Source organism: Canis lupus, chromosome 27 (genome assembly GCF_048164855.1).
Source record: "Canis lupus baileyi chromosome 27, mCanLup2.hap1, whole genome shotgun sequence".
Classification (NCBI taxonomy): domain Eukaryota; kingdom Metazoa; phylum Chordata; class Mammalia; order Carnivora; family Canidae; genus Canis; species Canis lupus.
In genome coordinates, this window is record NC_132864.1 from 17,802,766 (window position 1) to 17,823,552 (window position 20,787).

The 20,787-nt window shown below is 45.3% G+C and overlaps 1 long non-coding RNA gene across 1 annotated transcript; it reads left to right on the top strand.

The window, feature by feature from the left end:
- Positions 1–2,479: 2,479 nt before the first annotated feature.
- On the top strand, positions 2,480–16,040 carry LOC140619344 (uncharacterized). Its single transcript, XR_012019222.1, has 3 exons — positions 2,480–2,569; positions 10,671–10,769; positions 13,102–16,040. It is a non-coding gene; the product is annotated as an uncharacterized lncRNA (long non-coding RNA).
- The last annotated feature ends 4,747 nt before the right edge of the window (positions 16,041–20,787 follow it).

The window sequence follows — 20,787 nt, forward strand, 5'->3', positions numbered from 1 at the left end:
ATTCATCTCCATTTTAGAGATAGAAACAAAGGCTCAGAGGTTAGGCATTTGCCCGAGGTCACACAGTCAACAGTTGACTTGAGTTTTAGACTCGAGTTTGTGGTTCTGATTGCTCTAGTTGAATTCTGATGTGGCCCAGATCCATGATGTTCAGGCAAGTTTCCTTGCTCCATGGGACAAGATTTCTCAGTCTTCTGGGCAATAGGAAGCTGGCAGGTTAACTTCTAGAATGTAGAGCTCTCAATTGCACTACTGGGGATTTACCCCAAAGATACAGATGCAGTGAAATGCTGGGACACCTGCACTCTAATGTTTAAAGTAGCAATGTCCACAATAGCCAAACTGTGGAAAGTCCTCCATGTCCATCAACAGATGGATAAAGAAGTGATATATGTATGTACACACAGGAATACTACTCGGTCATTAGAAATGATGAATACCCACCATTTGCTTCAACGTGAATGGAACTGGAGGGTATTATGCTGAGTGGAGTAAGTCAATCAAAGATCATATGGTTTTACTCATACGGGGAATATAAGAAATAGCGAAAGGTATTATAGGGGAAAGGAGGGAAAATAAGTGTGGGGGGGAGGGGAAGACCAGACAGGAGATTCCTAACTCTGGGGAAACAGGGTAGTGGAAGGGGAGGACGGCGAGGGGATGGGGTGACTGGGTGACAGGCACTGAGGGCATTTGATGGGATGAGTACTGGGTTACATGTTGGCAAATCAAACTTCAATAAGATTTATATATGGATAGAATGTAGGGCTTGCATTCTTTGCCTATCAAGAGTGAGGCAATAGAATTTGTCTTTCAGTGGCTGTGGTTCTTCATCTTGCTGCTTTGAAGGATGAAGAGCTAGACTAGACAAGGAGTGGTGGGCAAAGTTTGAGTGAGCACAAAGCTCCCAGGGAGGGAGGGTGATCTGAGAGGGTTGCCGTTTTGGGGGTTCGGATCCGGGGGCGGTATAAGTTCTTTTGCAAAACTCTTGAGCATCCCAACTCTAGGCCCCTGTGGATTGGCTGCTAACGTGTGCCAATTAGGCAGACAAGTATATAAGCCCTATCAGGTTATTGTTCACATGCTCCTGTCTTTAGGGCTGATGTCTGGAGATTAACAGCCTCAGTCTGTGATTGTGACCAAGGTTTTATTGGTTAGTGGTGGTTTCAGGAGGTCTTACAAAAGTCACTCCTACAGGGGGTGCTAGACAAGATGCTACTGTGGTCTCGTGTAAGCTATGTAACAGAATGCTAGTATGGTTTAGGTCTTAGGGAATCAGGGCCAAGATCCCCAAGAAAAAAAACCAGACAGCTAAGTGTTCAATTGACTCCATGGATAACCTAAAGGAATCTCCTACAAAAGGTCTCACCCTTCTGCTTTGAGTGGGTTCTCAGGTGTATTCTGAAATGGGCCTGCCCAATGAGGCACACGCTTATTTTTAAGCCTGTTTAGTGGACATACTCCACATACATTCACCTTTATTCTATGAAATTACATAGTACACGAGATACATAGGCTCAGGTCTCTGCCAGATTTCAGTGGCCATGCCTGCAGCCATGGCGCTTTCAAAAACCAGTTTGACTAAACTTGGACCCTTCATACTTGATCTAATTCAAACTCCTTAAATCTAGTGCCCCCCTGACCTTGGTTTGAGCGCCAAAAGAAAGCACTGTAGCTGTTGTGTTGCAGAATGAATCTTGTGTGGATGGCTTTCAATTAGGCACCCCTAATGGATAGAAATAATTCCAAAGACCTGTGTATGAATGTGGAATGACTGCCAGAAGTATGTGAATAAGCCAAGGCACAGAAATTTGTAGCCTGCTTTGATACATAGAAAGGGAGCCTTCTAGCCATGGAGGATTTCAGATTTCCTCAGTTGTCCCAGCTAGGAGGAAAGTTTCATTACAGAATAGTGCTTTTGGAATCTTGTCACAGACTACACTACTCTAATGGGGTTTAAAGAATCAATCATTTCCTATCAAGTATTAGGGAGGTATTTGGACAGATCAACTTTATTTTCTAGCATGTAATTGCCGAGTAATACCAGGAAGTGTCTACTAAAAATCACTTGCCTGATCCTGAAAGAACTGTTCATGTTCTTGCTCTCGGACACAAGCATTTACCTGGGCCCGGTCGGGGTTTCCAACTGGAAATTACGTTTGGCTCTACTCTGGGCCTAAACCTCCTGTTCATTTGCCATCACAATTGCCAGCATTGCTAAGGGATTAGGAGTCTCACCTTTGGACCTCCTCACACTCTGCTAGGTGTGTTCTAATCACCTCGGCAGGCCCCGGCTGTCAGGCTTCATTACTTAAATATATTATCAGGGCCTGGTTCCAGCTAGTATTGTGGGATTAAAGCAATAAAACTATGTGGACAAGTGGCCAGCATCAGGACTGTTCCTACCCCAAATGCTAAGGGTAATGGCATACAGCTGCAGAACAAGGCACCTGGCCTCCCACCCCCATCTCTCTACAGAGCCACTGCCCTCCATCAGCAAGGCATCGGATTGGTCCAACTCCAAGCGCCTAGTAACTACATTCAATGGAGACCCGTCGTCTAGCAACACGTAAGCTTAGACTTCTCAAATTCCCTGAGGTCCTAGGGAGGGCTCATCCTCCTTATTACTATAGCTACTACTTGTATGGGCAGCATCCCAGCTTCTTTGCATTCATACTTCCTAATAGCTCTGCAAGGCATAAATTAGTCCTTGAGAGGGTGGGAGAACGGAATACAGCAAAGCTCAAAAGCTATGATGTACATACATTATATAGCAAGTCAGAGCTACAAAGGACACTGGTTCAACTAACGCTCATGCCCTTAAGGACTAGCCACTCCCCACTCCCATGTAGCCCCTCCCTCAATAAGGCACCGAGGCGTTGCTGGTTTCATGCATTCCTGCATCTTGTCAGCCTCTGGTACCTGCAGCTCCATCATGCCCCTTTAAGCATACCATTTTAGGCACGGATGCTAGAAGTGTTTGGACTTTACTGCACTCTTGCTGCGCTGGCTCCCAATTCTGTGTGGGATGTTAGTACTCTGCAAATAGTTTAGGAAAGGCAGAATGGCTTTTTTGGCTATTGCCACCACTGATTATAGCCAATGACCAGCAGTGGAGCAGTGGTGATTCCGGCAAACTGGGTGGCTGTTCACTTAAGATGTGGGCAGTTAGTGCTGAAACGGAGTCACAACAGGGAGGACTGGTCAACTTTGTGGGTTGCTTGGAGGGTTTCAAGAAAAGGAAAAGTCTGGGTAGAGATGAAGATTAAACACAGGTATATTCTGATAGCCTGGGTCTGTTACTGGCCATATGCTTGGTAGACCAGAAGTCAGATAAACCTACAAGGGAAGACAAGCTAGGGTTTATGGAACCTCTAACACCTCTACGCATTCCTAGGTCCTTGACATCATGCACATCTCCTTTAGTTGCCTTTAGAAGACAAGGACTTCAGATGCCTGGGTGCCTCAGCGATTGAGGGTCTGCCTTCGGCTCAGGGTGTGATCCCAGGTTCCTGGAATCAAGCCTGACATTGGGATCCTTGCAGGGAGCCAGCTTCTCCCTCTGCCTAGGTCTCTGCCTCTGTGTCTCTCATAAATAAGTCAAAAAAAATCTTAGAGGTCAGGACCTCAGATGAGCACCATATATGGCTTTGAATGAGCCAGTGATGGGGCAAAGACTGTTTCAGTGAAGTTGTACTTAAGTGTCAAAGCCTTCCCAAAGTATCCCTCAGTTATGGTACATCCATACCTATAGCTTTGAAGACCAAGTCGACGTTTAGGACATGGGAAGACCTGTGGTTTGCACAGTTGTATTATGTACTGTAGATTGTTACCCAATTTTGATCTTGTCTTGTGGAATAAGAGGTATTTATTCTTAGGAAACACACGCTAAGGCAGAGTTAATAGAGGATTGGAGCCCTTGGACTTAACAGCTCAAAAAGGTAACTTTACAAAGATGGAGGTGGGTGGGTGGAGAATGTAAGCAGTTTGTTATCAGGGAAGAGTTACATGAGCATTCTTAATATTCTTGTACAATCTCAGGAAAGTTCTATCAAATACAGAAAGGGAACTGTACAAGTGGTTCTATAGAATTCCTTTTGCTTTGTGCTAACAGAACATTGAGTAGAAAACCACTGAGCAGCTTCAGATGTTAACAATGGAGGTCTCAAAAATGATTTTCTAAGACTAACTTTTCAGGTTATGAATTTCTAAGCTGTTTGTACCTTATTTATACAACTCCTGAATTCTAAACAGGAAAGATTCATAAGACAGGCAGACACACAGAGGGAGATGTAGGCTCTCTGCAAAGAGCCTGATGTGGGACTCGATCCTAGGACTCCGGGATCACACCCTGAGCCAGAGACAGACTCAACTGCTGAGCCACCCAGGCATCCCCAGTATTTTTTGGAAAGAGGAAGCACACACCTAACCCCACCCTTTAAGATACCAGCCACAAATTCAAGGGGGTAGGCCTGGGATTAACCTTCAATTCCACCTTGTGATCAAACGGCTGTGCTCTAGAAACTTAAGGACTACCTGGAAAGTGGTTTCGCTCCTTTTTCTGCATCTGGGATTCAGCCACCTGCTCACCCTAGGCCAGGGGAATACATACTTGGATGGTCATTTCAGTTCCCAGGAGGATGCTCTTTCCAGAAACTCTGGGTCTGGACTCCTATTGAGAAAACCACTGTCACTTACAGGACCCCAACTCCTAGCAAAAACAAGGGAGGCAGCACGTTAAGAGCATGGGCTCAGCTCAGACTTGGGAATTGGTAGTTCTGCCCTTTCCTCACTGCACACTCTTACAGAGACTTAGGGTCTTGAACCGGTCTCCTCCACTGTAAAATGGAGATAGTAAACCTACCTCAAATCTTCTGCATTAAATGCTATGAAGATACTGGCTCAATGCCTAGAATATATGAAGATACTGGCTCAATGCCTAGAATATATGAAGATACTGGCTCAATGCCTAGAATATCGATCTAGCTTATGTATCTTGGCATTGGGATGATCTTCATTCTTGAGTTTAATAGTTAACGTCTCCCTCAACTGTGCTTTGCCATTGACCACAGGAAGCCTAGAACCTTGGGGGAGGTGTCCTATATGGGACTGTTTACATATGTGCTCAACAGGTTTTCATTTCATCTTTACACACCTCACATTTTGCAAGGAAGTGTAGCAAGCACCTCCAATGCATCAGTGTCAAGTATGAAGAAATAGTTGGCCATTTCCCATTCTTCTGTTCCCCAAACCCTGCACATTTCATCAATTTATCAGCCTGGTGTTCATCTTTCCATAGCTTTCTCTAGTTTAAGAGCTAACAAGTCTGAGTTTTACTTTGGAAGAAAGGAGACCCTGTTCAGCAGACAGGGGTTTGACAGAACAGTTATTACTAGTGAAGTAAATTCAGCCCATGCAGAGTTGACACTACCACACTGGTTAAGTTCAGACTTCTGATTGGATTCTATCCACCCACATTCCCCCCAGGGATAGGGGATCTAGTCCTGTCATGCATGACTCTAGATGAAGGACTTGGCATCTGAGCAGGTTTCTCGTCCATGAAAGAAAAAAAAAAAAAAAAAAAGTCACTAAATACCCCCCCCCCCCCCCATCCAGGCTTCGGTTATCATGAATCTTAGAAGGATACAGAAGAACATGGAGCGCTAGGACAGTCCAGTCTGTACTAAGAACTATATACCAGCAGACCCTTGGATGTGTTTCAGCAAGTTCTCAGTGGGGAACACAAGTAGAGAGGTTGGAAAACACTGGTCTGCCCAACCAAATTTAACATGAGAAAACAAGTTGGGAAAACTTCTCAGATGCAGATGGGAGACTGAAGATAGTGCTGTTAAGAAATGGAAATCTCATTTGATTTTTCTAGAGGAATAGCCCAGAGAATATTGTGGGGGTTTACACTGACCCTAGAGCATGGGGCCCAAATAACCTGATCAACTTCCAGCAACTTGGTCTTAAACTTACAGTGGAGCTTAGATTTCAGCCAGGTGATCTTTAAGCCATTAGCCTGTTGGCTAAAAGGGGAGGTCACATTAAAACTCCCCCACCCTTTGTCATGGTAGTTTTAGAGCTATCCACTAGGGAGATGTATTAAGATCAGCTCAGAGATTAGACCAAGCTCTTGAGCCAAACGGAGTTGGAGTTGGGTAGGGGTTGTCAATGCATCAGTCCTCAGCCCAAAAATCTGGCCTGGTCTCCCCATTGGCAAGACTTTCCTATTTGAGGAGCTGTCAGTTTCACAGAACTTTATTGACCTTGAGCTAACCCTGGTGACTCACCCCCCAGATGTCTGTTGTGTATACCCCATGGCAGCCACCACCGCCACCACCACTGTCCTGTTTTTCCAGCATAATGTTGGCTCTCCTACTTCTTCTCCATGCCAGCCATATGGGCCTCCTTCCAGTCCTGCTCATTTGTTTGGAAACACCCTCTCAACCATTTGCTGGGTAAGCCCTACCCAGCCTTCCCTTTTCAGCTCAAAAGGTACTTTTCCCCCCCAGTTCTGAGTTCTCATAGGTCAAAACATAGGCTATAGACCATTTAGTACTATATACCTGTCCTCTATAGACTGGTCAGAGGTACAGCCTGGGGTTTTCCTAGAACAGATACATCCCACTAGTTTGTGCCAAGGCAAAACCCTGACCTACTGTGCCTGGCCTAGTGACCCCTCACATTGCACAAATGGTCCATGGAGAAGTCAGAAGACTCAAGTTTTAGTCTCGACTCTCACTAGGTCTTTTAAGTCATGAAGTTCTCTGCAGGGTGAGTGTATCAGGGTGTACAGGATAGTGTACAGGGTGATAGGGTATAGGTGAAACAGTGGTTCCAGGTGGGTTTCTCCTGTCTCAGCTTTGAGAGTCTGATGAGAAGTCAGCATGCCATCTCACAGTATTAAGCCCAGTAAATTCAGAATAACCAGACACTGCCATCTGCCCTACCTACTTCTACTAGAGCTCCAAGGAAGACCTTGCTCCAAGGAAGCTAGTGGTCCCAAACAGGTGATTGACTAATGCCCCTTGTATTGCTTTGCAGTCTAGGTCTTCAGTAGACAAATCTGATTATTCTGTTGGTGCACTGAACAGCAGTTTCCTTAAACTAGCTTCAGGCCATAGCAGCTACTGATCTTTTATTTAGGCTCTATAATATTCCTATTTTGAAAGCAAAGGATGAACTAGTACATGCTGTTTGCACTGGGACAGATGGCCTTGAAGAGCTCCTTTCTGGGGATAGGTAACCTCCACGAAGCTTCATCAACCACGCTGGCCTGGGATCTTGAGCTGATTGGGAGAAGAGATGAACATCTATGAAGGATATGGAAAGGAGATTGGACAGTAAAGCCTGCCCTTAAGGTTTGAGAGCTTGAAACAGTGGAAGGATTATGGGGACCAAGAGGTAACAAGCCACAGAAGATAAAGGAGTCAGGTCTGGGGAAGGGAGCCTTCAGCAAATGATTCATCTGATCTGGGTTAGCCCCAGGGTCCTTGTTTGGTTGTAGGTTTCAGAGTATCCAACAATGTTGCTTGGGTCTATCCTAGCTTGGACTCTAAACAGCTTCCTGTCATAGTGGAAACTTTCTCACATACCTTCCATCAAAGGAAATCCCTTTATGTTCCAGCATGAGCACATCTTGTTTCTGATCCCCAGAGCTAGCTAGCTGACTCATGATCCATGATCATGATTTTATGGTTCCAGGGTATCATGTTACATTTAGTGTCTAGGTCTCAGCTTTTCAGTCTCCCCTTGTCTTAGGATTTTTTTTGGGGGGGGGAGGGGGTGTTTCGCAGAATTTTCTCTAGACTTTTCTGATGTGCTCATGGAGATTCTGTATCTTGGGGAAGGCTACTGCAGAGATAGGATGTGCTGGGAATGGCACACCACCATCAGGAGACACAGACCTCAATAGGCATCATTGGTAACATTACTAGGAGTTTTTGGTTAAAGCTAGGTCTTCCCGGATTCTAAGTTCCTCCTTGGCAATACTAAGTATTTGGGCAGGAAACACTCTGGTGCTATGCAAATGATTTCTGCTTTAGTTTTGACTTTTCCGTGTGTCATAGAGGACACTGGGCCGGCTTTCCAGGACAGGCAGTACTCTTCCAGAGATCCAAGTTAAGAAATTCTTTGTTATTCCAAGTCCTTAACACCCATACTTGTTTTTGGGGAGGATTTAACACTGAATCAGGAGGATAGTACAAAGTTCCTATATATTCTTGATCCAGCTTCCCCTTAACATCTAACATTGGTTACCAAAATTTAGTTAATAACACAATGTTAACCAAGTAGAACATAATCTCATAGCTTATCAACAATTGGTTAGCTACCCAAAGTAGACAAAGCAAGCTAGGGCTGTAAGAATCTTTAGTGATTAAAGCCCCCAGGTATTAACTTAAAAAAAAAAAAAAAAAAAAAAAAAAAACACACAACCCTGCAAGGTCCTCTTCAGATACCTGCTGATACCCTTTGTAAGGTTAGAAATGGAAAAATGCCAATTCAGTAGACTAGTTATCAAACTAAGATGCTATATCCTAGGAGATCTAGGATGAACTTAGATGCAGAACGCTAAGCCACCATTATTTGCTCCTGTAAATACAGAAGCCAAGGAGAGGAATATTGTAGACGAAGTATAGCTGAGGAGGTACCAGAGCATAGATTAGTGGATTCCCATCCACTGGGAGATAATTTTAGGGCAGGACACCAGAACAGACATCCCATTTGTTAGTTTACCAGTGATTTAGATAATGACATGGCTTTATTACCTACATCAGATCTAAGCTTTTACACTGACTATTGCAGTCTGTCAATTTTCTAGTTTCACCAAGATTAAGCGATAGATCAAAACTTAGACAAGAATCTCCTAACATTTAAGTGGGAGACTTAGAACCTTTAGTTCCAAAAGAAGTCAAGCACTTTATTGCCAAAGTTAGCTCAAACTTGGGCTCTTAATTTTAGAAGATTAGTGTCTACTTTCTCTGTACTCCTTGAGGTCACCAAGTACAGCATCCCATGCAGTATTTGGGACATCCTTATACTTGGAGTTTCTGGAGTTTAAGTTTCATCGGTAGTTTGGGGTTTTGCTACATCTAGCAACCCTACACTTAAGATCATTGGGACCACACCTAAAGAGTGGATGTTCAGTAGTGAATATTTTAAGGCAGATTGAGGGAAGGACTGTTAAACATGGTAGCTCTGCATGCTACAGGGGTAGTATGGCAAATATGCAAATACACGGAAGGGTTACAAGAGCCAGCTTAATACAATGCTTCTCTAGTAGGCAGTCACCAGGGCCCCTCACTGCAGCATTTGCCAGATAGGCAACATGGTCCAGCGGTTCCCTCTGTCCAATCCTACTTCCCCTCTCTTCCCTTCAGAAGGTATGACTCCCTAATGAACTTTTACATTCCTACCTCCACCTCAGCATGTTTCCTGGAAAACCCAACTAACCAGCACTGGAAGAAAACTGGTTTTAGAGTTTAAAATTAGGACTAGCCAACAGAAGTCAAAGGCAGATTTCATGGGGAGAATTGCTGCCTTGCAACACACAGTACTTCAAAGGAGGTGAACGAACAGGCAGGTTAAACCCTTCCGGAATGTTAGAGGTCAGGTCTATACTAGCTAAGATGGGCTTCAACACTTGGTAGGGACTATGGGGACTACTAAACTATCACACTAAGTTAACACATTAAAGTCCCCTAGAATGCTTTCACCGATTTATGCTCCATCTGAATGCTAGTGAGGCATGCAAGTGTAGGATTAACCAGGATGGTTACAGTTCAGTAGGGCTTTGCCTGTGGGCTAAGAAGTCTACAGATTTCCCTGTGGCCATGTATGCATTCCAAGTGGATGGTCCTACTGGCATTTCAGAAACACTTCCAGCAGTCCCTTGACAGAGACTACTTAGATGCCCTTTGGTGACCAGGATAAAGTAGTTCTAGATGCCACTGAGAACAGACTGGCAAAAGCTACTTCTAGTTTGTCCTGAATAAATCCAGTTCAGTTCCACTCCAAGATCACCCATAAATACTGAGTGATGACAGATTTGTCTTTTTCAATGTAACAGTTCACAAAAGTTAAAAAGATGAACTAGCCATTAAGTTATACTCCTATAGCCGGAATTCCTCCACTTTAATCCTAGTTATCTTTGTGACTGGTCTTCCTTCACTCATCCGATTGCCAAGTTGGGAAGAGCTATGGAAGTTTTGCCAGATAGTTTGAACATACTCTTGGCAAAGTCCTCTTGAGCCACAATAGCCCTTAAGACAAATGCTCTGATTAAGAGTATGCATCTCTAGTAGTTTTAAGTATTCAAAGTTTAAAAATTCAAATACCAGATAAGGAGGCCATTGGAACTTCTAACTATGGCAAATTACAAGTTTTCTTCCCCCAAATCCCAAAGGAATTAAGAGAGATTAAGCGCAGAAGGGCAAGAGTCACTGGAGACTTAAGTTTCTGGAATAAGCAAAAGTGGTGCACCTGCCTTGAAAGGATTAGGGAAAGCCAAGATTAGCATCTGTAAAGACCAAAGTGGATTGAGCCACCCAATAGGGCTTGAAGCCCCAGCTCCTGAGAAGTAGGTATGAGAGGAAGCAGAAACCATTCCCTCAGCTCCCATTCTCCAGAGACCCATGCCCACTGAAGATTCTCCGTATATTTTCTAGAGTTTCACCAGATGCTAGAACTCCCCACAGTGACAAGCTAGAGGCAGAAGCAAGTCAACACAATTGAGGGATACACTGCCTTCTCTGCTAACACAAATGGTAGGTTTTCTAGCAAAAGTAAAAGCTAGTTAGGACTTGAGGGCCCCTCTTGATCTCTATTTTTAGGTTTTCTTCCTTAATGACTAGCCCATTCCTCCCAGAAGTGTCTGGTACAGCTCAGATAGGTTCTTAGTCTGGGTCAATAATCATGATTCCCTGCGATGGTAGGGTCAGAGCTAGTCTTCAGCTTTTCAGGTCTCATTAGGTCCTAAGCATACGCATGCCATTCAGAAAATACATCCTCTGTAAGAGGTCAAGAAGTTGCTCAAAGTCTGACAGGCAGAAATAGCAGTACTCAGGCTTAGATTTTAGGCCAACACATTTCTGAATGGGTAGAGAAAAAAAGCTCATAGAAACAAAACCTGGGTACATGAATAGGTGCTTGTAGCCAGTGCACCAGTAGCCCTAGATGCTAAGCATCTGTCTGGCACTAGGTCATCCCCAGTAAAGAATTTCCAGACCAAATTGCTACCCTACAGCAGAGACCCTATGGGAGGTCTTTCAGATTAGATTGACATCTTGTTTTCTGGTTTCACCAGCTCTCTCAAAGCTGTTGTCCGTCCCCAGCCCCCTCCTGTTCTGTTATCAGCCTAGAGTTAGGGGCTGATATTAAAAGGGCCCTGATAAAGCTCCCTAAGTGGCAGCAAGCTGTAAACATTCCCACTGATGCCATTTGATTAACCCGCTGAGAAAATGCCTGAAGAAGGTCCTGGCTTGTCACTGAGAGACAGGCAAGGGTGCCATACAGAGCTGTTGAAAAGTAAGTTGGTTGGAACCACCATCATGGAGTTATATAAAGCACTTGGCTCCAGGACAGAGGCCTCCGCAGCATCGCGTGTGCGATCTGCCAGGGTGGCTGTGGGTTTAGGGTTTGATGGACGTACGCGATGGGGATGCATTCATACACCCAGATAAGTGAATGACCTATTAGTGGCAAGCAGGGATAGAGATAAAGCCGTTGTGAGAAATCCTGCCCCACATTCCAAAGCCACAAACAATTTGGTTTAACACCCTGGTTATATTCCATCCAAGTAGCTTCCCTGTTGGTAGATTGCAGTTTCTAAATACCCATTCATGGTGGAGGTGGGGGTGGGGGTGGGGTGGATAGAATGGGCCAGAAAAAGGAGTTAACTCTTTGCTGAATTCTTTCAGGCAATGGTTAAAGACTTGAACTTATTCAGAATAATAAGTATTAGACCAAATTCAGGTTTTAACAGAACAATGCTCATCCAGACCTATCCCTGCAAGGATCAGGGCTTGGAAATGGAGTTGGTACATTTGTATGTATGGGATTTAGGAAGTATTTAGTAATTGGCTCGAGATGCCTCACTAGACAGGGCAGAAGGGATGGTGTTGGGACAGTGAACTGAAACTTAAGAGCTTGCCAACAAGATATGATTGGGGTCTGAATGCTCCAGATACCTTATCAAAAGGATTCCAACTCCCTGGATGACTGCCCAGTTACATTCTGCCTCTGGCTCCAATAAAGAGGGTACTATTCGCAGTAGGGGTATATATTATCTCTTTTGGAAGGCAATCTGGCAACAGCCAGTAGATGCAACACTTCAAATGCTCACTCCTTGGGATTCCATCCTATAGTATATAAGGGCACTGGCTCAGAGACCTATGGTGGTCCTCAGCTACCCATAGTTCAACCTTGGGTTGGAAGCAGAGGATCCTTCCGATGTGTGTGGGGGGTGTCATCAGAAGACCAATAGTAGCCTAATGCTCTGTCACAATGCCTCATTCTTTAAGTCTTCATCTTATGTAGGTATTTGTGAGCTCACATCACAAGGTAAATACAGTGTAAAATATCTTGTGGCCAGTCACGTCTTTTATGTTTTCCAGAATTAGGTCTACACAGGAAGAGATAGTGGATGGTACTGAATCCTAGGGGTCCTGGAACCTATCCCACCCCCCAATGAAGGTGGGAGGGGGGACTGCCATACACAACAGCTTTTACTCAGTACTGTTTAGGAGCCAAAACTGCCCCTCCCCCTGCCAAGCAGAATTCCCCTTAAGTTTGGAGGATGGGTGATTAGTTAGGGACTATTAATGCTCCATTGAAGGGAGTCAGCCACAGACCATGGACTTCGTTTTTTCCACAAACGCTTACTGAATTAGAAGAGCCGCCGAACTATAGGCCATCTACAAGAAACGCATTTTAAATACTAAGACAAGGGGATGGAGAAAGATACCCTACTGATCCAGATTAGGGGAAAGGTAGAGTAGCTAGATTTCAGATAAAGCATGATCTAGAGCAAGATCTCGGGGATAAAGAACGCTACTTGATGGCCAGGTCCATCGTAAGAATGGACAATCTTGTGTGTAGATGGAGCAGCACTGGAACAGGGGAAGCAAGAGCCAACAGAACTGCAAGGAGGAATGAACAAGGCACTCTGACAGGTGGGAACTTCAACACCCCTCCATCAGAGACTGACCCACCAGCAGGCAGAAAACTCAGGAAAGACGGTTGAATTAAATGGTATCAGTCAGCCAAAAGTCTGATGAACACTCGGAATGCTTCACTCAACAGTACATTCCTCCAGGCACACATGTAAAATTCACCAACATATGCCACATGCAAAGCCAGGGAACAGCCAGACCCAAAGAAGGGGACTGATCCCCTTGTGGGTGACTGCAGGTGTGTTTGGTTGTATAGATTCTGAACAGTGTCCACTTTCCAATACATATCACCCTCAGGCTGACCAAAGTTTTTATGTCCACATAGAATACCTGCTAAATGTTCCACTCTGGGGTCCACCGTAGGTCGGAGTCTCAGTCAAGGGTCTGAGCGACAAGGATAAGGCCAAGCCATTGTACCCTGGGTCTGAGGAATGGAGACTGCACATCTTCCTGGCAAGAAGCCTGGAGTCTTGCTCCTGCGTCACCCTTCCATCAGATACTAGAAGTAGCCTTAAGTAGCTTTCCTCATCCCTACATGTGGTCTTTTTACAAGATTTTAATTAGTCCCCCCCTGCCCATCCACAGCTCCTGGGATGGTAAGCTATCCAGGTCCCACCGACCCTGAGAGGCCATGTTTTTGTACCAGGACATGGTTCTTCAAGGCCAAACTGATTGAACCAGAGCAGTCACCTGACCCTGGAGCAGCTTGCCTCTTGGCTGGCTCTTGATTCCCAAGACCCTGGTAGGAAGAGAGGGGCTGGGCCAAGGTGGAGTCATCATTTGCAGTTGAAAGGTTGAAACAAGTCAGCAAGGACATTGAAAGGTGGTTGATATTAAGGTTAGAAGAGCATCAAGTGAAGCCTAGAAGGCTGAGAAACCAGGCCTTATAGTGTGGCCCCCACCCATGCCTTTTCAGCAAGTGGCTCCTCTTCTAACCTGGGATTCCCTGAGAGAAGACCCTGGACAGGAAGGCCACACCTGCATATTTCTGCACTCCTACATCTGGTGTTGACAGCTAGACCGTAGCCTTTAGCCATTTGGTAGTTAGTAGGTACATGCTTGCCTCAGCAGCTACTTAAACACCAAGGATTCAGGTCCAGCAGCTCTTAGTCATTATGGTGGGAACACAGCAAACTAGGTGGTGGTCTTCTACCCTCTTGACCAGGGCAGAGAAAGACCATGCACATCCTGAGGGGAAGAATCAGGATAGACCGTGAAGCGCACATGTGATTGATGGGCAATAGGGACTTCTGCAAAGATTTGTAAGTCGATACAGAGAGAAAAACCTGAGTACCTCTGAAACTAAGTATCTCCTTCACCCAAGCACTCCTAGTAAATCCAGTAAGTAGCTCATAGTGATTTATAACTGAGAAGTTCTATAGCTTCTCAGGCTTGGTCTTTCACCGTTCAGATGGTCACATAGTCCAGACCCCAGGGTGATTGATGTACTGTTGGTACTTCATGTGAAATTCTCTGCATGAAATGTTGGAGTGCTTAGGATAAGCACTTCCATAGAACCTTGGGCCATGTAGCAGCTCTCACAGGTATTCCGTTCCCTGTCTGACTATAGCACTTTATGCAGAAGGAGCTCCCTATCTGTCGTGGTCACAGGTGGGGCATGCCAAGACTGTTTCCCACAGAAGGAAAAAAGGATGTATATTAGTCAAATATCTGCTTCGATAGGGTATCAAACCATGTTTAACCCACTGAAATCTAGAGAGGTCTAAAGATATCAGCAGAAAGTCAAGGGAGCTAGTGCAAGCAAATGGGGCAGCACATGAGTTACGGCTAACTCAAACCCTTGAGGTGGTCTCTCAAAGTCCGGGCCCAAGCAAAGGACCATGCACTTTATCAATTGCCTACCATGAGTTCCTATGGGACCAGACATTTATGCCTATCAGTGGTACAACTCTTCCCATTTCAGAGGGGGGAAACACCATTTAATATTCTGGATGTCCCAGGGGCCAAGGAATATAAAAAGGTTGCCCGCCATGGCATACCACCATCCTGCAGAAGGATCTACAAGGTTACTACAGGTTTACTGTAGTTAAACCTTACTACAAGGTTTAAGGCCTGAATTAAGTTACCAGCACTTGCATTTAGAGTGCACAGAAAAGATTTCCAGCTTCTCCTGAAACAAGTGGGATGGGCCCATAATGGGAGTCTGCAATTCCATGTGGCCTCAGAGTCCGTCAACTAGAGATGGGCTCTAAAGTTTACTCCTAGCCAGGCCCCACCTCACCCACTCCCTTTGTAGGTCTTACTCCTGTGAGTGAGCACATGGAGATCCCAGAAATAAAGTTTCGGGTTCCTAACATACTTTAGGTCCTGAAAGTTGTGGAAGTATCAGGAATACCACTCAAACGATGTAATTCCACCTTTATGGGGAGACTGATGCATCAAAAGCCAGAAGGGTGGCCTTTTTATGGGTAAGATATTCTGAGTTAATACACATTTGAGATTTGACACTTCAAAGCCCACCAGATGGAATTTTTTTTGTCCCAATAAGATGGAGTCTTATCAAGATTTGAGGTATGTAGAATTCGATACCTCCCTGTAACATTAGGCCATATTTGAAGTCCTAGTATATTTAGAAGATTCTTCCTTTTTATACTTCAACTCCTATACAGACTTTAAGGTTTTTTTCTTTGAACTGGAGCCTCTAATGACTAGAGATGCACATACATATACACAAGAAATGGATTACTCCTCAGCCATTAGAAACAATGAATACCCGCCATTTGCTTCAACGTGGATGGAACTGGAGGGTATTATGCTGAGTGAAAGCAGTCAGAAGGACAATCATAAGGCTTCACTCATGTGGGGAATATAAATAGTGAAAGGGATCATAGAGGAAAGGAGAAGGGGGGGCGCGAAATCAGGATGACAGACCAGGAGACTCCCAACTCTGGGAAAGGAAAAAGGGGTAGTGGAAGGGGAGGTGGGTGGGGGGATAGGGGACTGGGTGATGGGCACTTGACAGGATGAGCACAGGGTGTTCTAGATGTTGGCAAATCTAACTCCAATAAAAAAATATACAAAAAAAACTGGAGCCTCTTGGTTACTTGGTTTTTCCAGGGTATCTCCCTATTTCCACCTAAATAGCTCGATGTACTTTTGAGGATAGGAGGCTCTAACCAGAAGTTGTATCCCAAGCCACAAGTATATTTGACAAGGATCTTCAACACTTGTAAATGGGAGACCATGCCCCCAAGATTAGTTGGGTTTGCTTCCTTTAGGAGCACCAAGGGAGGCTATTTCAGGTGAGGGTTCCCCAAGAATAGCACTTTGAAGATTCAGACCTGGCTTAAGACTTTTGGAGTGAGATCCAGAGAAGACAACCCCCACCCCCCACCCTTACCTTCACAGGATGTCCAACATTTGCTCTAGGCTGCCTAGCCTGGTCTACAGGCAACTTGGTGAGCAGCCAAAGTCCCTATTCTGTCTAGGGAGAGGCAATCCTAGAAAGGATAAGTCACTAGGATAAAAGGAGACACTTTCCTATTCTAAGGAGTTTGATAGACGGTAACTAGTCATGCAAATAGTGTGGACTTGATACTAACTGTCCTCCCCTCCCACCACAATGGGCTAGCTTTGTGATGTTCTAGGAGAATGAACATAGCCATGCATAGTGTCCATCAGGACCTTTGTACCTTAAAGGGAAGTTTCTTGGAGTTTTAACATGGGGCTTAAACTCAGACCCTGAGATCAAGACTAGAGAGGACATCAAGAGTCGAGTGCTTAATATTGGGCCACCCAGGTGCCCTAGAAGACTACATGTCAAATGGAATTCAGAGTATCAAAGATGGACCCAGGTTACCACACCCTCTCAGCGAACCCCCTTTCCCCCGTCTATCTCAGCAAGCAGCAACATCCACTTAATCCTCACTTCATTCCCATGAATGAAGCATGGCTCAGGGGTGGGCGGTGCATGGAAATGCACCATGGAAGCACAGTACCCCCTGCCCCAGGTCAGAGCCACAAAAAAAAAAAAAAAAAAAAAAAAAAAAAAAAAAAATTTCAAACTTCCCTAACTCGAGAGTGAGTGTTCTGGGACACCAGACCTTCAGCCCTGCATGGGGGACACACCAAATGCCAGCATCAGGCAGCCTTTGAAGGCCAGCTCAAAGAGTGACAGAGACCCTGGCCTCCGTAGCCCCCCCTAGGAAGGGGAAAGGTGGAGGGTGGATTCTGTTTAGAGTGCTGAGGCTCTGACCAGAAAGAGCCTCCTTCTAGGGACAGGTAGAGCAGAATCAAAATCCAAAACCCCACACTGCTCCCCAGTGCTAAGGAGTGATCTAACCTTCCAGGTGTGAGAGGTGCATTATACCCTTAGGACCACTTACTATCCCGTGCTCCCCAAGCACTTCAGACAGGACACCAGAGATGGAGAGGTGGAGAAGGGGAAATTCCCTTTTCTGCATCTATGAGTAACTTCACCAGGGCTTCCACCTCAATAAAAGGCAACCCAAACTGCAAGTATGGGGTGTGCTCAGGAGCCCCCTATTTTAAACTTGAGTATATTCGGGTTTTGTGAGCAGTTAATTCATGAAGTAACTTTCATAGCCAGTAGATCCTTTAATCTGAGTGGCTCCTATGCCATTGTTCTTCCCTTTCTCCCCTCCCTCCCAAGGCTGGAACTGGGAGGTACACTTCCCTCTGTTTGGGAACTTTTCCATTTCCTCTCCAGCTGGTCTCAGAAGTGGGGGTGGGGGTGGGGCGGGGGGAGACAGGGAGAGCCGCCAAAGAGCCTCAGGTTAGCCTGGAGTCCAAGATGGGGCTGACAGGTCAGGGAAGGCCCTGATTTATTCTCCTATCCGCTGTACCGACCATCTGTCCTCATTACCTTGCACAGGCTTATGGTTTTTTAATCTTTTCCACATACACACTATATGAACATTCCACTTTTTTAATGTTCTGTGTACTTTCATGTTCTCATTGTTTGCCTCTGAGTTATGATCCAGGACACATACTGTAGTACTTGTTCTAGTACTTCCACTAATGAGCAAATAGGAATTCTCCCCCTGCCCCCACCCTCAACCACCAAGCTGCGTCAGGAGCTAAATCAAAGCATGATCTCTACAAGCATTGCTGGGGTCATGTGGCATCTTTGCACCAAAGTCTGAATGAACTGGCATCTAGAGAGTTCAGAAAAACCCAAAGCCAACTTATTTCAGACTAGAAGCCCAGTGGAATAACCTCATTCAGCCCAAAGCTAAGGGCAGGGGGAGAGGGGGAGCCCTCCACCAAGTACTAAACTTCATGTTCCCACCTTCCTGCTATGAATAGCAGCTCCAAGTGGAGACTCCAGCATGAGACACCCCTCTTAACTATTCTCCCCCTCATTCATTGTTTGTAGGCTTCACACTCCTGTGCTCTTACTGAGCATTTCTAGTAAGCCTCCTTGAGTGTGGAAACCCGGGCTTTTTGCCTAGGATGGGGGGGGGGGGGACAAGTTTTATTAAGATTGAACTAGAAACCAATTGAGTTGGCTTGCCAGATGTCATGACTCTCCTGACACAAGGGACCCCTGTTCTGCCAGTCACTCCCAGAGAATTGTGCTTCCTTGTTCTAAATGGTAAAGTAACCACTTAGGAAGACACTGGGACGAAGAAGTCATGAACACAAGGTGGTCCTTCTGAGCTAATCCTCAGTCGGTCACATGTTTGAGTCATCTGATTGGGAGAAGTTAATGGTCAGCAAAACCTTAAATAAGATGGCCTAAGGTCCTGTCCTACTTAATAGAGGGTGAGCGTTTCCTAAGTTGATCTACGAGTCCCTGTACTTGGTAGGTCACCCCTGTGGTTTTTAGTCACTAGGTCCGAGGAACAAAGGTTTACATAGTCTTGTGTTCTTTTGCAGGACTTATCTGAGTTTTTAATGTGCTCAACATGGAGGGGACCTCCAGAAGGTTAGGACATGGAGTATTCCCTCAAGCTCCTTTGGGCTCAACTTTCATACTGAAAAGCAGCTCAGTTGTAGACATTACATTCCTGAAAAACATTTGCAGATCAAGCAGAGGATAGGCATGGTTAAGTTGTTTACACGAGATCTTGGCTAGATCTTGGCTATAAGTGCAGGATTCCCTTATATTCTTTTTCTGCTTCACCCCAATCCCCCACATGGGATGTATTGCTATCCGATTTATTCTGTATATCTGTTATCCATCTCAAACGTTCCACATAGGCAAGGACTCCTTCCACTGAACATTCAGCACCTACAGCAATCTCTAGAACATAGCAGGCATCTCATTTGTTGAGGGTCTCATCCTACTCTAATACATCCAGGCTCCCATTTAAGGAGACTTGGGACCAGGTTTTTGTATTCTGATCTACAGAAGTTTTTGATCAAGTAGTGTTTCACATCTCAAAAGGCTGAGAAACCTTAGGCTTTACACTGGAGGTCAACCCAGACTTGATGCCAACCCTGATTTGGTAGCTTTCCACCCTAGAGACCATGTAAGTTTTTAAAAATGAAGATATAAATGTGGATTTAGGAGCAGCAGTTAGAGTATCATGAATGGATCCTTTGGAATCAAGAGATCAGTGTATGCAGTACTTAAGAGGGCCAGACTTCGTTATATTCGGCAGCTTTCCTGACCTCTGGACTGCTGAAGGCCTGGAAAGAACATATGATATGTCTTGCTGGTCATCTCCCTCAAGCATGGGACATGGTCACCTCCTAGAGAGTCCCCACCCCCAAAGATACATGGTGACCTTCAGAGCGTCAGGACAACAGTGCCTCCGAAGGGCTGAAGGAACACCCATACACAGGCAATGTTCCAAGGAAGCAGCTTAAAGCCTGGGAAACAGAAGAAATTTCTCCCCTTGAGGCTGGGGAGCCTTAGGTCTGTGCAACTCTGCTTCATCTACCTGGTACCTAGCCATTTCCACCCACAGTACATTCATCTCCAGAGGCCTGAAGGGAGGCATTCAGTCCTTTATACAGGAGAGCAAGTCTCGAGAATTTGCCAACAGCTGTCCTAGCTGAGGTCCTTTAAGCAAAACCCAAACTGTTAGAGGGTCTGGTCTCCTCCCCCCAAAAAACACGATTGCTCTGAAGGACTAGGATGACCTTGAACCTTGTGTCACGATGGGGGAGAGGTGTCAGACTTCCCCGAAACTTTGATCCATGAACCCCGGGACATGCTTGTTTTTGTCCTCGACTTTTTACTCTCCCACCTCTTACCCTTGTCAAGATAGAACTCTAATTCCCCTTCTACTCCCACTGGAGACTTCTGGAGTGAAACTGAACGTGAAACCCCCAGGCTGACCCAGGATAGCAGAGCTACTATGCCAGCAAACCCATCTGCGCAGACTTGAGGGAATACCAAATACTAATCTGCAGTTCTGCTTGTAGCTACCTTAGACTACCATATTGAGAAGGATTCCACAACTATGCACAAGTTCATGGTAGACCAAGCTTTGATTAATCAGCAATGGCCTAGGAAGAATAGTGGCATGGCAGGTTTGCTGTGGGCATGAGTCAGCAGCTTGTTTTATACACAAGTAGGGCTCAGGCTCGAAGTTAGGGTGGATTTCCCTGCCTTCCATCTAGTACTTCCCAAAGTCTTCAAACTCAATCCTTATGAATAGGGGAAGGGTAATGGACT